This window comes from Taudactylus pleione, unplaced genomic scaffold (genome assembly GCF_031769625.1).
Source record: "Taudactylus pleione unplaced genomic scaffold, aTauple2 ptg000041l, whole genome shotgun sequence".
Taxonomy (NCBI): Eukaryota; Metazoa; Chordata; class Amphibia; order Anura; family Myobatrachidae; genus Taudactylus; species Taudactylus pleione.
In genome coordinates this window covers 31,413,226-31,429,369 of record NW_028284443.1, presented here as the reverse complement: position 1 = coordinate 31,429,369, position 16,144 = coordinate 31,413,226, and the positions used below count along the sequence as shown (strand labels likewise).

Here is a 16,144-nt window from a genome sequence, read left to right as displayed (position 1 = left end):
ACAGGCAGAGTTGATTGCTAATTAATTACTTGTAACACGGGACAGCTGATGCTGCTGTAGTGCTAAGCTGTGATGAGTCATTCATTAACTCTCCAGACATCACTAGCAGCACACAAGCTATTGCTGTCAGGTGCTGGATTCCCCTAGCATATCTGTGATCCACACTGCAGCTTGGAGGTCAGGTGGTTTGTGGTCCTCACAGCCCAGGAAGAACGCTGCAGACACAGCCCAGTAAGTACCACATGGATCTCATTTCTTGTGGCTGCAGCTCTATGTTCTCTCCCTACCACCATGGTCTATCCCTGTCTCTCTCCCCTGTCTGTACTCTGTATTTGACTGTAGTGAACTCTATGTAGCTCAGTATGTGTGCCTCTGCCCCTCCCCATCCCACTCCATGGGAGATTTTGCCTCACACCTCCATGAGTGCCTCTATCCCCTCCACTTCCCATTAGTGCCTCTGCCTCCTACTGCAAATCCCAATTGTGCCATTGCTTCTTTTCCACTTGCCATGTGTACCTATTCACCTCCTTCCCTCCCTATGAATGCCTCTGCATCGACCCCACTTGTGTGACTCTTCACACCTTTTTACTTTCTTTATTCCTGTGTGTCACATTCCAGACCTGTCCAACTTTTGATTCTCCAGCTGTTGTGAAACTACAAGATCCAGATTACACTCCCGTGATTAGCTGGTAAAACATGCTGGGACTTGTAGTTTCACAACAGCTGTAAAGTCACAGGTTGGTCAGGACTGCATTAATCCATCTTTTTCCCCATCCCATCTGTTCCCAAATCTTTTTCTGCTGTCTGTTCACATTCATTTTCTTCTTATGCCACAACTTTCTACCCCCTCATCTACCACATCTCCATTCCTTATGTCTGTCCATCCTCGTCTCCTGAATGTTCTACATAGAACCATGGCCGGCGATCAGAAGAGGCATGGATGAAGGGGAAGCACAACCAAGTTTAACGCCACAATCTAAGGATACCAGGTAAGTACGATTCTCATTTATTAAATCACTCAGCACTCTACACTACACTTTTACACCCTCAGGGCTTTGGGAGAGGGGGGGCCCTGTATGATCCACTTGTACTGGGCCCCGTGATTCCTGATGGCGGCCCTGCTTACTATAATACAGGTTTAGAAATTTTGATATGCATTTCTCAAGGGACTTTAATCTTCGTTATACTGGATTTTGATCAAATTAATGTTTCCCACAAAATAATAACAAATTTTAGCTGTGAGAACGTCCTGCTTGTTATACTGTGTATTGTCAAGCGGAGTCATAGCATGGGTAATATGTGAAATATTTAAACAGTGGCAAAACAATATAGTCTTGTTTACAGTTTCTATACAGTAATCAGGATATAGATGCTGAAGTGTGTTTTCATTTTGTAGTCTTACATTTGTTACTCAAAAATTTTTTGATATATAAAATATGAAGTAGTTTATTTTATTTTTCAGAGTTTTGGTTTCCAGTCTACCAACTGTTTTGTTTGTTATTGCTGTACTAATATAGAATTTTATGCATTGCTGCTGGCGAAAATTATTTTCATTTATGAACTATAAAACGTCCAAGTATCCATAATAGAACAAACAGCTTCCATTTATCACCGCTGGCATTTGCAAACAGATCTACATTAACTTAGACATTGCTTAGGCATTCATGCATTTTCAGTGAGCCAAGAACCCTTCTACAGGGACTATGTTCTCAGTCATATAGTTATTTGCAAAAGCAACGCTTGTGATGTTTTGTTTACCTTTCAGATTACTATTTATAACTGCACAAAAATGTTTCCTTTCTGTCAGTAAGAAGTTATAAAGTAACAGATTGCCCCCTCCTCAAAAAACAAACAAACAAACATGAAACTATACTTGCCAACTCTCCCTCATTGTCAGGGAGACTCCCTGAAATAGTAGCAATGTCCCTGACTCCCTGAAGAGTCTAATAATCTGATTGCACCTTACCCCCATTATGTAGCAGTTATATACTTCGGAAAAAAAGAAAGCAGAGATCTATACATTCAAATTGGATCTCAGTGCTATTATCCCTGCATTGGTTACAAGGCAAAATGATCCCTATTGTCGGCCATACACATTGCAATATTGAAACGTCACAATGTGTTGTACGATTTCCCTTGAAATTCTCCATACGTGTTCAAATGGTGATCGTCACGATCATACGATACAGATGCTAATGTGGATCGCAATCTTACGGGTTTGCCGTAAGATCTAAGATCCAGCTATACGACAGCAGGGACATGCATCGGCATCGTAAACATATAGAATCAACACACAATGTGCACGATTGATCGTTACAATCAATCCGTATCGCAACACAGGATACGGATGCCAAAGTGGATCGCAATCTTACAGTTTCGCCATAAAATCTACGATCCAGCTATACGACGGCGGGGACGCGCATCTGCATCGTAAACATACAGAATCAACACATGATGTGCATGATTGATCGAAATAGTCCACATTGTGAAAAAAAAAACTGCACTGTGTATGGGCCGCTTATGGCTGCATATATTTTAATATAAGATTTCTCGTGGCCACTTACATGGAACCACTTAGAAAAAACACAATACATGAGCAAGCCCCGAAAAGTATCAGTGCATTTTCGTTAACATGTAGATCTTACTAACTGTTTTGGGGCTCGTTTATATTTAGATGTTAGTCAATTTTACGGCACGCTAAGCAGATTTACACGTCAGCTTCAAACGCCGCGCTCATAGGTGTTGCTTTCACAATCTCCCTGAAATGCTTTTTCAAAAGTGGGCAAGTATACATTAAACAGGGGCTGATGCAGAGCTAGTGCAATGACCGCTTATATAGCGTATCTTGCGTGAAACCACTCTGCACATGCCCAGAAAGCAGTCGCGTGCATACTGTGGTGGAGTGGTTACATGCAGCATAACTGATTAAGAAAAATTTGTTGATATTGGATAACACATTCAATTTTTTTACTTTGATGGAGGTATTGGGGAGGGAAACCACAGGATTAGTAATCACCACCAGTAAATCAATTGCAAATAATGCCAATTTGTGTTCAACCGCCCCAAACAAGAACCAGAAATATCCTTATTTGCACTAATAACCCTGCCCAGTGCCTCCATAGAGAGACAAAAAATGATAAGTGAGCGGGATAACCTTGTCTGTGCCATTAGAGAATTGGAAGGAGGCAGATAGCGTCCCATTAGCCTTAACCCTGGACGAGGGGCACACTCTGGGCCTGATTCAGACTTGGGAATAGAGAGAGATATCTCTCTCAACTGATCATCTTGGTGAAACCATGCTGCACTGCAGGTGGGGCAGATTTAAAATGTGCAGAGAGATTTAGATTTGGGAGGGGTGTGTCCAAACTGACATCTAAGTTGTAGAGTAATAATAAAGCTGTGCAGTAATTGTGGGCTACATGCAAAAGCAGCCAGTATTCATCCACATGTAAAAATTTGTATGTATTTACACCCCTTGCATTGCAATATGGTTTGTTCAGGTTCACAGTTGAGAGAGATAGCTCACTCTAATTCCAACTCTGAATCAGGCCCAAAGTGCAAGGACACTTGCACGACACATGTCGCCAATACCCAAATGCTCCAGCACCCCGGACAAGTAGAACCAGCCCAGACAATAGGAAACATTTTCTGCATCGGTGACAGCAATAATGCATGGGCTTTAGCTGACAAAATCAAAGTTTAATAGGTCTGTAACCTTGGTGGAATTGTCCTTGGCCTTCCTGCCTGGCACAAAACCAGATTGATCTGACTGAATCAGGCTTGGAAGCCAAGGCTTTCAGCAATTTGCAATCAACTGAACCTGGCGCTCAAGAGAGAGTTTTTTACCATGACTGCAGCAAAGATATAGAAGGACACATCTGTATGCCAAATTGTACTGGTATTTTTGTGTGCATTTTCAGCCAAAAAAAACACCCAACACTAGCAGAGAAGCACGGGACCTGGCGGATCACTTACACCAGACAAGTCGCAATGCATGGCTAGATGTGGACACATCAGTAGGACAGACATTAACATTACAGTTATGCAGCATAAAATGATTGGTTGCAATTTCAACCAAATCACTCATAGACTCACAGCATAGGATATGAAGAGGACGAGTGAGGGAGATGGATAGTGGACAGACATGACATAGGGTAGATAACCCTGCCCATGAGAACTTACATTCTAAGGAAAGGGATAATAAGAGATAATAGAAACAACTGAAATGGTTGGTAGAGTAGAGAAAACAAACGTGCACAGGTCAACAAGATGCGGAGGTAAGCAGGTGTAGCAGCCTAATTGGGTCAATGATGATACATGGGCCAATACGGAGCAGTCCTGGAAGGGCTAGATGGTGCAGAATCCTGAAGGAGCCAGATGGTGCAGAGGTAAAGGTAGAGCTGAGCCTGAAAGGGCCAAATGGTAAAGAGGCCAAGATGAAGTCAAGTCCTCGAGAAGTCAGATTGTGCATAGACCACAAGTATTCCTTGTTATGCTGTATCCCTTGTTAGTTGCTGGCCAAGGGCTTAAGAGAGCACAGCTGCAGGCAACAGTGAAGTCTATCTGGGTCACATAAGCAATGATGATCACCCATCGGGTTCGGCAATCAGTTGAATCTGGGTTAAGGCCCAGTCAGTTGGAGAGATAGTAGAGTAGCATCCAGACCAGTGGAGGTACTCAGAGCTGGAGTCTGTCACTCTGCGCTGCAGGTATATGGGGCTTTGCCGGGGTAAAGAGACTGTAGAGCAGTAAAGGTGCTGGGTTGATGCCATGACAAGCTAGCTGCTCATACAGTAGCAAAGATGATGTCATAAGGTGAACAGTCTCGAACTTTAACAAATCTGCCAGAGTCTCCCAGGTTCCCAGTGGCTTATTCAGAGACAGGATGGGGAGTATGGCATTGAATGCCCAGCAAACAGTATGATTCCATGTGCAGCAGCCATTCCTACCCAGAACATCCCCTCATAAGCATCACACAAGCACCGGGACCAGGAGAACCAGCAGGAGCAACACAACATATGGGGTAAGTACAATCCAACCTTACCTACCTGCATTATAGCGTACCTAGTCCCTGATACTATGCTATTATTAATTTGAGGTGGAGAGGAGATAAAGGCACTTCCAGTACCTGAAACCTTGCTGTAAGAACGCCCATCCTACAGATACTACACTTTGTTAATCACTGGGACAATTTAAGGACAATTCTTAAAGAGAGACAGTAGTAATTTCAGACGTACTTTAACCCGGTCAGGGAAAAGACAACGTATATCATCCAGCAAGTCATTTTCTACGGTTTTAAGAACACCCTGCCTACAGTCTGAGAGTTTTACAGTTTGAGAGTTGGGACTTTAGAATTTTACTACGGGACACTGTGCATTCTAATTACCAGCACAGTGTAACCTTCAATCAGCCACATTTGCATTGTTCCAAAGCGCACCACTAATATTTGTTTATTATTGCTCAGAGAGGACGGGATACCTCTACTAGTGGCGCAGCTAGGGACAATTCACAGATAAGACTAAGAGCGCTGTAAACCCCCATTTGTTTATATTAATGTATCCCTTGTTAGTTGCTGGCCAAGGGCTTAAGAGAGCACAGCTGCAGGCAACAGTGAAGTCTATCTGGGTCACATAAGCAATGATGATCACCCATCGGGTTCGGCAATCAGTTGAATCTGGGTTAAGGCCCAGTCAGTTGGAGAGATAGTAGAGTAGCATCCAGACCAGTGGAGGTACTCAGAGCTGGAGTATGTCACTCTGCGCTGCAGGTATATGGGGCTTTGCCGGGGTAAAGAGACTGTCATAAGGTGAACAGTCTCGAACTTTAACAAATCTGCCAGAGTCTCCCAGGTTCCCAGTGGCTTATTCAGAGACAGGATGGGGAGTATGGCATTGAATGCCCAGCAAACAGATGGACAAACATTGAAGGTCGTCCTCATTACTGCGCGGGCCATGTGTGGGGGATCAGAATCCTTTTAGGCTCAAAATGAGTAAAATGCTATTTTAAGGTTACTTCGATATTTCAACGATAATCTCTAAGTAGCCTATCAATCAGGTACAGACTAGCTAAATATCCCAAAACAGTATTCTCGCACCCACATTCGTTCTGCAATCACTCACCATTGTTCAGATCAACGAGAAATGACTATAACTTACTCAAAAAAAACACACACTCGGTAGAGGCTATTCATCCTGGTAGTAACAATTTTCTGGCTAGCACTTAAAGGAGTAAATACTATGCAGCCTATCGTTCATCAAGCCTAGCAATATTTTATCCTTAAGAGGTCTTCTAGTTGGTTCAGTTTGAACTGCCAAAAGGCTAACAACATATTACATTTTAGATTTAATATAATAATTATACAATGCTTACAAAAATTACAAGTACAAAAATGATATTTACACAAATCAAATATAAAACAAGGAGAAATTTACAAAATATGGGCCACATATAGATTGTATCCTTTTGATAACTTTGACTCACCAGGAAATAAGGTACAACCTCCAATTTCCTTGACCCCCAGAGTCTGACAATTTCTAAAATTGGTCCAGGATATTTTAAAACCTTACTTTTGTTTCTTCTCTTCCCTTTCATAGTGACTTCATCAGATGGTGTGTGTGAATATCTCTTTGGGAACAGGTTAGTAATTAAATACTACTTCCAATCCCCAGGTGAAACAGTCACCACACTTACTGATGGGGAAATCAGTTAGGGTGTGCTGTTGATGACCCTGGCTACCACCTGCCATCCTTTTTACCTCTGGTTACCACACCAACTACTGCAGAAAAAAATATTGGTAACATAGGTCGTGCACAGGCAATTACTACTGTGACCACCGGTAAATGGAGAGTGCTGGAGTGGAGATCCAATACAAAATTTGTGGCATTGATAGAGAAGATCCTGGACACAGAGAAATGTCCATTTCAAGCACACAGCAGCCGGGGATGTGAGTATTGAACGGAGCACCTGCTAAGCATATTTTTGGGTGTTTGTTATTCCCCCCGTGTGACAAGCAGTTGCCCCTTGCATGGAAAAGACCACTAATAAAGATTGCTTCTGACACCAAGTGGATAACAGCAATACTATTGAGGTGGTCAGAACGATTTTGAACAATACTTTACAAAACTTAAGCCAGCTATAAGCGTATGTTAAGGACGGCAATTAATTAAGATCACTTGGCTGGATCATGGCCCTGGGACACTTATAAGACTGATTGCAGTGTGGTACTGGAAAAGGACCATTAATTAATAAATGCTTATATATTGTCAATTTTATTGTGATTGTATTTAATGAAAAGTTTTTGTGAATACATTTATACTAAGACCTTTCATGCATATTGTGGTTGATATACTGTATATGATTTTATAATGAATGTGTGCTCCTAGTGGTGAAGTAAAATATATAATATATATATATATATATATATATATATATATATAGTGATAGGATCACTGGTAAAGTGGTCTGTGGCAGGGACATTTATGCCAGATTCCTGTCCTATGTGTTTAAAATCCCCAGGAGAAAGTCTGCAGTATAGCAGGCTTGAGTTTCGGCTTTTTGAAAAGCCGGTTTGGGACCTGGGGGTTGTGGGTGAGAGGAGAGGGAGGGCTCCACCCACGGCCACTCCAGGTTTTGGTTCTCTTAGCCTGGTAACAGGCTTGTTAAGGTTTCCACCTGAGAGTGGCCAATATAAGCCTAGTGTGTTGAGGGCTGATTGTCTCACCTGGGAGAGCAGACAGGGAGTTTGCTCAGAGACACTTGGAAAACCTATCTGTGAGTACTGTGCTGTGCTTTGTTGCTGGCGAGGGCATTAGGCCCTGCCAGGTTCTGGTAGTGAGGGAACTACCTGTGAAGTTAGTGCCCCGACAGGGCTAGGATTTACGTTTATGTTTTCTTTGCGTTATTTCTGACATTGTACAATAAAGACTGGCGCCGACCAGCTTGTACTTGCATCCAGACTGGTGTGCTGCTTCCCTGCTGCTGTGTGTGTGTGTGTAAGGAAGGAGTCCTCTACCCAGGAGAGGGACCCCCTAACCTAGCTGTGTCACAAAATATATTTATATATATATATATATATATATATATATATATATACACACACCTCTCCTTTCTAGTTAGTACATATGCCTCTATATTAGGTCCACAACTGACGAAGATACTGTGGTAATGTAATTTCCTGTGTAGATTAGCTTTTAAGCTCTGCATATGTTCTGGAATAATTCCCACTGGCCATAACTTCATATAAAGATCTCAGCAATTAAAAATTACAGTCAGTCAGTGGCAGATCTCTCGGATGCAGTGGAGTCATTGGCCTCCAGTCACCAGCTGTCAGGAAGGCACCAGGGAGCAAGCCCGGTGTCAGTGAGATACAGGAGGAACACAGATAAAACCAAATCTTTAACAGCTGCTTGCACCCTTCTGACCACTGCAGCGGTGCAGGTGGTGGTTATGAATTAATTTATCTGTGGGATCTGGGGAGCCGCTGTGCCTACTTTTCAGTCTTTGTTTATTGTAAGCAGTTATGGAGGATAGATCCATCCATGACTGCCGCCTGTGCATCAGGCAGTGGCTATAGATGGCTGGTGAGACACTGGGGGGCTGGAGACACAGAAGGGGGCTGTCTGGAGCTGGAGACAGTGGGGGTCTGGAGCAAGCCAGAGCCACGGGGAGGGGGGTCATCACCATCTATTTTGCCTCAAGGCACCTGGCATAAACTTATGCCCCTGCAGCCAATAGTTATTAGCTGTGTTGTCCCCTGTGAATTATATTAATAATATAGCCCCTGTATCCTCTAGAGCAGTGGTTCTCAAACTCGGTCCTCAGGACCCCACACAGTTCACGTTTTCCAGGTCACCCAGCAGGAGCACAGGTGTACTCATTACTCACTGACACGTTTTGAAAGATCCACAGGTGAAGATTATTATTTCACTTGTGATTCTATGAGGAGACCTGGAAAACATGCACTATTTGGGGTCCTGAGGACCGAGTTTGAGAACCTGTGCTCTAGAGGATCACATTTGTCTGCTGGCGTTGTTCTGGTTTTCTATTCCACAAGTGGTGACTGGAGTAAGTCAGTATCCTCTACTGAAGACAATTGAGTCCTGTTCTTAAAAGGACTTTGTAGCTTACCCTTGTCAAGTGGGGATATTTACACTTCTCTGACGTCATATTTCTTCGAAATATATATACTTTAAATGTATTATGGCTGGACATCTCAGATAAGATAATGGTCACTCTACATTCAGTAACCTTTGACTAAACCCCGGTCCCCCTATTAGGTGCCAAAGACAACAGGACACCCATAAGCACTCAAGAGGATGCCCTTATGAAAGGGCAAATGCGAGAATATCAATTAACTCACCTAATACCCTTATTTAACATTCATAAAAACACAGATATTATATACACACACACACATATATATATATATATATATATATATATATATACATACACACACACACATGCAATACAGACAGATATATACATTCATTATTTTGTGCTGCATGTATCATTTTTGCTGTAATTAATCATTAATGGGCTTTCTTTAGCAGCATCTGTCTACCTTTATTGGTATTGTGTACCAGGGCCGTAACTAGGGTAGTGTGACCAGTGCCATGGCACAGGGCACTGCAGGGCAGGGGGCGCATTTTGGGCCTGTCATTTTTCCTGTTTATGATCATTCTCACTTGTAGCTTCCTCATTTTTATCCCCAGCATCTTCTGGCCTTCCCTATCTCTTCCCTGGCCCTTTATCAGGTGCACTATCTTATGTCCCTATTTAAAAGATGGGGGGGGGGGGGGGGGCAATGCTCTCTCTGGCACAGGGCACCAAAAAAGTCTAGTTACAGCTCTGATGTGTTCGTTCACTTACTGTAACAGTCCCAATGAAAGGAACGTGCTTTAGATTCTCCTCTTTGTTCTAATTAAGATGTACGAACTGAAGTCTGTTAGAACCCCCAATGAGAAAATCTTGATATATAAAGTCCAATATATATTAGAAGTGATTTATGCTGTATTTACAATAAGCAGTCATGTCATGTAATGTGGCCTTGGAAACAAGGATACACATTTAAGATGTATTTGACAGGATGTAATAACTGAAACTATACATTATTATTATTATTTCATAAATCCAGATAATACACTCTTCTGGAAAGATGATAATGATGAGATTCAAGATCATTTATGTATGAAACCAGTCGGCGCTTGAAAATCTGCAGTGTTAACACAATAGATATGATTTGCCATTATGTAAATTGTAGTTATTTTCAAACCTTAAAAAGTAATTTAATTTAACACTGCAATATAAATGAAGTAAAAACAGCATGGACAATTATTTCCTTTTTTGCACGGCGTTTCATTTGTTTCTATTTAATAACTTTCAGGGAAGAAACAAAGGCCCTCATTCAGAGCCGTACGCTCTGAGCAGAGCGCACGCTCTGAATGAGGGCCGCCCTCCATAATTATGGAGCGTCCTCCTGGATGCTCGTATAGCTGTGGGTCACCACCCACAGCCTATACGAGCGTGCAGTTTGATGGCCGCGATGGTCTTGACCATCGCCACTGCGAGCCGGAGCCTGCGGTTGAGTTTTTCAACCGCAAGGCCCGGAGTGATTTTGGCTCTATCCGAGCCAAAATCACTCCCACTGACATCACTAGTGATGTCAGTGGGCCGGCTTATGACGGTAGGCGTTCCCTGGGAGTGCCTCCGTCAGGGAGGCACGCCCACCAAAGGGGGCGTGCTGTCAAACAACATCGACAGCACGCCCCCTTTGATCAGACACAACGAGCGAAGGAAAGTCCTTCGCTCATCGCGTCTGGCGCATGCGCACGACGGAGCTCCCGCCGTCGTGCGCATGCGCAGTGCACAACATCGACCCACTTGCGAGCGGACAGCCGCTTGCGAGTGGGTCTGAATCAGGCCCAAAGAGACATACCTTTCTGGATCTATTGCAGGGGTGGGGTTAAGGTATTTCCCCATTTTACATGTTTAAATTAACACTGTTGTATTACCTTGATAAATGGTGAACGTCGCTAGCACTGACCTGACTTTCAATATCTGTTACTAAATAGGCACTTTAAAAAAAAAAACAATGTATCAGATAGTAATGTTGTTACAGTGACAGTCACAGACAGTGGGGGCAATCTCCAGCACTCACTCCCTATCCCGATGTATGCCAAGCAACTCTGCCTACCGCTCCGCTCTATGGGCTTCCCTTGTAAAGCAGAAACTTGACATCGCATCACATGGCTGAAATTGTTTGAATTGAAGAGAAGCGGACATTGATCGATGGTAGCAGTCTGCAGAGCAGCCACGCGGATACTTATCATGGATGAAGAACAGACGCGGAAGTGCTACAGTACAGTAGTTCTGAAAAAGATACAAACAGAGCGGAGAGGGTGACAGCTAAGGAGGAAAGTACAGGGGAGAGGTTGGGCCTGAGGTTTTGTGTTTGAGAGATTTGCCACAGACAGGGCTAGAAGGTAGATGGAGAAATACAGAAGGTACAGCAAAGAGCATGAAGAGTGTGCAGTTATGGATTGGGGAACTATTGTAGGCGCATATTGTGGATTGGAGCACTAATGTGGGGGAATATTCTGGCTGTGGCACTAATGTAGAAGCATATTGTGACCAGGGGCATACAGTGGGACCATATTGATGTATATGGCATTATTGTGGGAGTAAGTTATGGACTAGGGCACTACTATGGGTGCATATTGTGTAATGGGGCTCTATTGTGGGGGCATATTGTTGATTGTGAAATCATTGTTTTCTTTTAATAATAAAAGTATTATTCACAAATGTAGTTTGATGGGGAAGCTACAAAAATCACACACCGTGCTAGCAGAGCTAATATATATAATATATAACATTTTATCCTTAGTTGATACTCACGTCTATCAAATTATGGGAGGAATTCAATTAGCTTCGGTAATTTACCGCTGGCTAATTGATTCCCTAGGCTCATTCAATTAACTTCCAAAAACTCAGATCTTATTGGGGTGTGGCCTAATCGTGGGAGGCATAGCCACGCCCCTTTAGAAATAAAATAACCTGCCACGCTGAAAAGGGTGGCTTGTGACCCCCTCAGCCAAAGTTAGATCCAGTGGGCCATGATCAATGTGATCATACCCCCCTCCCCACCCCCACAGAGGAGAGGAGACTGCTGCTCAGCGGCAGCAGTCTGCCTCTTACCACTGTAGCCCAGCACACAGCAGCGTGAGCTGTGCTGCTGACAAGAAGCCGGCACAATTTTTTTTCACCTGCCCGGAGGCGCGTGAAAGAAAACCCCAGATAAGTGCGGTTTTATCACGACCGCGAAAACACATGAATCCGGGTACATATCCCAGATCCTATGTGTTTTCACTCAAAAATTAGACATTTTTTGTGCTGTAAAAACGGAGGGTAATTGAATTGCCTGGAAAAAGAAAAAGCGGTAAAGTCCCGATTTTTTTACCATATGAAAAATTATTGTGGGCATTTGAATTCCCCCCTATGTCTTCATTATACAGAGACTTTGCACCAAGTCAATAAACCTCTCCATTTGGCTTCTGAAAATCAGGACTTTGTAGGATATGTATATCCTGATATTTTCGCTATAGCAAGATATGGATTATGACGCATGAGGAGTGGTGACAGTATGTATTGCTGGAATACAGGGCTTGTAATGTGATAGATGATGCCAAAAGCACAGCCAATAACACTAAATACATAAAAAATAAATATGATGGCCATGATGAGATTTAGAAAATTTTTGATCAGTACAGTATGTATAAATTAAAATGCAGCATTACTCAAAAACACCATGTTCTCCCCTGGGAGTATAGGTTGAGTCTCCCATATCGAAATATTCCAAAATACAGACTTTTTTTTTTAGCATGAGTGAGATAGTGAATCCTTTGCTTTTTGATGGTTCAATATGCACAAACTTTATTTAAAGCACACAATTATTAAAAATATTGTATAAAATTACCTTCAAGCTTTGTGTATATGAAACATTAATGAATTTCATGTATGTACACAAACTTTGTTTGAGCCACAAAATAATTGAAAAGATAAATAAATAATTGAATACAATTACTTGCAGGCTGTGTGTGTATAAGGTGCATATAAAACATAAAAGCATTATGTGTTTAGATGTGGGTCCCATTTCCAAGATATTTAATTATGGTATGCAAATATTCCCAAATAAGGAATATTCAGATATCCAAAATACCCAGTCCCAAGCATTTTGGATATGGGAGACTCAACCTGTATAAGCATTTACTAATGAGCAATTCTGTTTGCAAACTACCATACCTCAGGTGTGGTTTTTAGAACCAAAAACCATATATCTATATAAGAAGTTCACCAAAAGTCCTATGGCATTTGAGAACAAAAATCTGAGAAACTGTCCATGAGACAACAGCTTGAGCACTTTGTAAATATGTCCTTTGCAAATTATGTGGTCTGATTAAACCAAAATAAAAAATGTTTGGCTTCAACATTGGTATATTTCCTGCAATCCTAACACTTTACATCATCCAATGAGAGAGCACTGGAGTAATAGAAAAGAAAGATACCTCATATGCGAATGAGAGCAGGAGTGCACCTGCCAGTGGTGTATCAACTGGGCTGTTTGGAACAAACACTAATCTGGTGTTTAAAATATCACATGGTGTTTATATGTTGTTTGTATGAGCCACCTTTGCTACATTTAAATAAGCCCATACATGATGTTCTAATGTGACCAGCATATCTGTACATTTATTTATTTATTTTTTTCTTTACCTGTATGGTGACAAATGAGGTTCACATTCTTTCAATAAACTCTTGAAGAGTGACTTTTTAGGTTTTAGGGTGTTTGGACAGAATGAGAAACGATTAATCATGCCTCTTTACTTACCTATGTCTCGAATGGCCCTTAATTGTATGCACAAATTGCAGCTGTTTTGACTTTGATGTGTTCAATTTGATTTCTTAAGTATTTATGACAATATTCACATATTTCACATCATAATTAGGTGGGTATCTACTATATTCCCCTATTAAATAACCTACCAAATAGGAATTTACGCTTAATATAGGAGAATCAGCTTTAGAGTTAAATATTTTCGCCAAACATCCATTGATGTATTATTACTTATTCTTTTTTATATGAATTTTTCATTAATATGTTGTTTTTTACTTGATTCTATGTATTAAGAAGTGTATTTGTTACAAACTCTTTTTATTAATATAAATATTAAAGATTAAGTATTAAGTTTTCATTATCTATTGCCTTTTTTCTGACTATTTACTATATTTGATCAAGAGTGCACCAGTAAGACTATTTGTTCTTCTGCATCTTTGCAAACTAGTTAGAACAGTGATTTTCACAAATGTTATCTGGTAGCACCACCAACGATAGTGTCTTACATTTATTTGTGCTAGTTAAGACCATGATGTTGGTTTAGATTATTATTTCCATTATTATTTATGTTTACTTTGTATAAATGAAACTGATTGACTAGTGCGGACAATACAAAAATTCTTTTACAGTAAAAATTTTCTTTTCATAATTATGTTAATTTTTATCAAAATTTGAGAATCTGTAAGAAAGAAAAATACAATGTCAATGACGAGAAAAAAAAATTAGAATCAAAAGTATAAAACATATTGCTGAAGTTTTTCATAATGTTCAAAGAATGTCAAATGTATTCAGTAAACTGATGGATTTAAACTTGTAATCCAAAATTAAACAAGGTCTCTGAACATGCATTGCCTGGGTCCATGACATTACCAATATTTTAATAACCTCAAAATATAATTCTGACTGAATAGGAAATAAAAACTAAAACAACAGATTGACTGTTTTATTAAACAAGTTAAACTATGATCCATCTGCTATTATTTTTCCTATAATGAGAACAAAACATTCTTATTTTTCCACGTCCTGACTTCTTTCTGTGCCAGATACTATTTATAAAACATTATTAATGAGTATGTCAGTGCAGAAGTACACTGTTAATGTTCAGCTTCTTTTGTGGAAAACAGCCAGCACAAATAATTTTCTATTTGTTTATATATAATATACATAAGATAAGAGGGAGCATATGTGGAATGTCACTTATGAATGTGGAATGTAGGATATTTAGACATGCATGTAAGTGAACTTGATTTACAATAGTAAATAACAATATAATAGTAATGTTAAACTGAAATGAGTTATTTAGCTCTTTAAAATGGTTTGGTTAGATTTATCATCAGGACCACCAAGAGCTGACCCCAGTATAGCTGGATCTTGGGAAAATCACCAGTTGTGTTAAAGCGCAGAGACACCCCTAGTCTGCAAACACATCTCCCAGAGGAATTTTGACACATACACAAAAAGGAATAGTCATTCACTTTTCAGCACCCACATTACAGATTAGCTGTGGTGGTGGATGGGTGGAAGATGCCAGCAGGCTCCCACCACCAGGCTTGGAACTATGGGGTCTATTATCAAGCAGTGAAAAGTGTGGGGAAGTGAACCAGTGGAGAAGTTGCCCATAGCAACCAATCAGCTTTGAAGTAGCATTTGTTAATTACAGTCTATAAAATAATAGGTAAGAGCTGACTGGTTGCTATGGGCAACTTCCCCACTGGTCCACTTATCCACTGCTTGATAAATACACCCATATGTACCCGTCCCCCACAAAGCTCCTATTTATAAATAGACACAAGTCATGCGACAAGACATAAAATGCTTATTTGGAACCATTGTGAAGTACCCAAGAATTAAGGTGCTAACAGTAAAGAGCAGCGGTTAAATGACGGATACTAGCTGACTGCTCATGTGTCAACCCAGGCTGCCGATCAGTGACTGGAGCAAGAATTCTTACACTTTTACTGTATTTCAGTGTCTAATGAAGAGAGATCGGATGTTCAAAAAGAACTCACTCTGCTCATGGAGTTCAGACAAAGCCAAGGAACCAGTGAGAGGAAATGCTGAGAAGATTAATGAAAGCCCTAGTGCTGCCTAATATGGGAGTTTTCAATGGTGATATGGATTATTTTGTTTCACCTTATATAGCAAATGATTAACACTTTCCTTCATATAAAAGCCTATTTTAGAAGTATTGTGTAACCTCAGAATGGCGAAAACAGAATTAAATAATTTTAAACATGTTTTAGTCTTTAAATC

General features: G+C 40.9%; 1 protein-coding gene and 1 long non-coding RNA gene across 3 annotated transcripts in view; one reads left to right on the top strand and one right to left on the bottom strand.

Annotated features, from left to right (window-relative positions):
• Positions 1-16,144, bottom strand: part of TMEM117 (transmembrane protein 117) — a 493,666-nt gene that overhangs the window by 215,207 nt on the left and 262,315 nt on the right. The window lies entirely within an intron of this gene.
• Positions 156-7,188, top strand: LOC148538072 (uncharacterized). The gene is made up of 4 exons (XR_015872494.1): positions 156-231; positions 911-989; positions 4,859-5,023; positions 6,594-7,188. It is a non-coding gene; the product is annotated as an uncharacterized LOC148538072 (long non-coding RNA).